The following is a 1,849-nucleotide window of genomic DNA, read 5'->3' as shown; positions in this document are numbered from 1 at the left end:
CCTAGTATTTCAAATGTCATGCATTCTCACATGCACACACATTTTCACATGCTCACATGTATATACATCCTGTTGAGGACTCTTTTTTCATGCTACATGACATTACTTCATTAGAAACCCGTGCCACATCAACATATTATTGAATTTTGGGTAGATATCCTTTAAGGCCCAAAATAAGCTTATATTTTATCCAACTACATGGACTGGGCTCACATGGCCCATAAGTTCCTTATTTCAAGAGGTAGATTCATGGCCCACATTTCCTCTTCATTAATTGGGATCATAACCCACAACATCATCAACATTAACATATAGATCGGGCTCAAGCAATGAATCAAAGTTCACGGCCCATATTACCTTTCTCATATTCATGGAGAGCGGCTTCTCCAACAAAAGCCCATACTTACACGAAATGAAAACAAAGCCCAAGGTACGTCATCTCATCTTCGGCTCATGATCCAAGCTCATGAGTCTATTTGGGGAAACTTTGGGAGTCATGGTTTGGAGAACTAAAAGGTATGTTCAGTAAAGTTCCAGCGGTTTAAAGTTAATAAAAGAAACATATTGATTGGCGTGTCTTCCATGGTTTTAAAAATTGGTACGGTCAACGAACCGGAATGGAGAGTGGTTCTCGGTTTTATGGTCGGACTGAGGTCGATCAATGGTCGAACCAATGATGTCATAAATAATTATAAAATATAAATGAATAAATTTATAACTAATATTTTAAATAAAAAATTAAATTAAAAATAGTAAAACATTAAACCTTAACTTTAATTTATAAGAAATGATATGTCCACAACATTTTCACAATATTTTTACAACAAATTCTAAGTGGCAAGTTGTTACTAGTTGTTATTGTTAGGGCAAAAAAGTAATTTTAGTGTTAAGTTCAAATTTGAACTAATAACAACTAACCACTTATGATTTATTGTGAAAATATTGTAAAAATATTGTGAATATAGCATCTCTCTTAATTTATATATTAGACAACGAAACTTAAGCCCACTACAAAAATTATTATAGTTATTCTTTCATTTTTTAAATAACAAAAAGCCACTAGAGTGGGTAACAATATCATTTCCCAATATTTCTATTCGAACACATATCTACCTTTATTGCTTTACACGTTGACCGTACCACACTCCATTTCTTTTCCACCACATATCTACCTTTAGTCCTTTACACGCTGATACTCCAGTAACTCTCCACCTACCACATATTTTGAAATCTTACATCCACACTTTGTTTTTTTTGTTTTTGTTGTTCATCTTTTCCAACTTCACTGTCCTCTCTAGATTCCAAAAAAAAACTTCATTGTTCTCTCCTGGTTAGGCACTGATATTCTGGTTCCAGTTCATTGTGGCTTGCCGAAATTTGTCCAAAACTAGAGCACATTCTACCTCCGCAAGGTCATTGTATAGAGAGGTCAAAAAAATGTAAGGCAGGTTAGAAATGGTAGAGCAAACGGCGTCAAGCTCGTCCCTTGAGCTGCAGCACACCACCATTGGGATGCACCAATGGGAAGTTGGGCTTCCTCAATTGTGTCAACTCATATATAGTAAATCTGATATTTCTGGTGTCAATGTGGGTGTCTTAAGCTTCACAGCTGTAGACTTAACAGCATCTTCAAGGTCAAAATCTCTCGTCTTCTTAAATCTGAAACAAAATCTATATCTTTTTTTTTATTTTTTATTAGAAACACAGTAGCTGAAGTGTTTATGAACAAAACAGCTTAAAGCCGGTTTAACCATACTGGTTTCTGTTTTTTCGGTTAAACTAGAGGTTTTTCTGGTTTTTTCTTAATTTTTGGTTTTTAATAATAACTGGACTAGATTAAGGTTTGGTT

Source organism: Castanea sativa, chromosome 3, assembly GCF_040712315.1.
Source record: "Castanea sativa cultivar Marrone di Chiusa Pesio chromosome 3, ASM4071231v1".
Taxonomy (NCBI): domain Eukaryota; kingdom Viridiplantae; phylum Streptophyta; class Magnoliopsida; order Fagales; family Fagaceae; genus Castanea; species Castanea sativa.
This window is presented reverse-complemented; position numbering follows the sequence as displayed.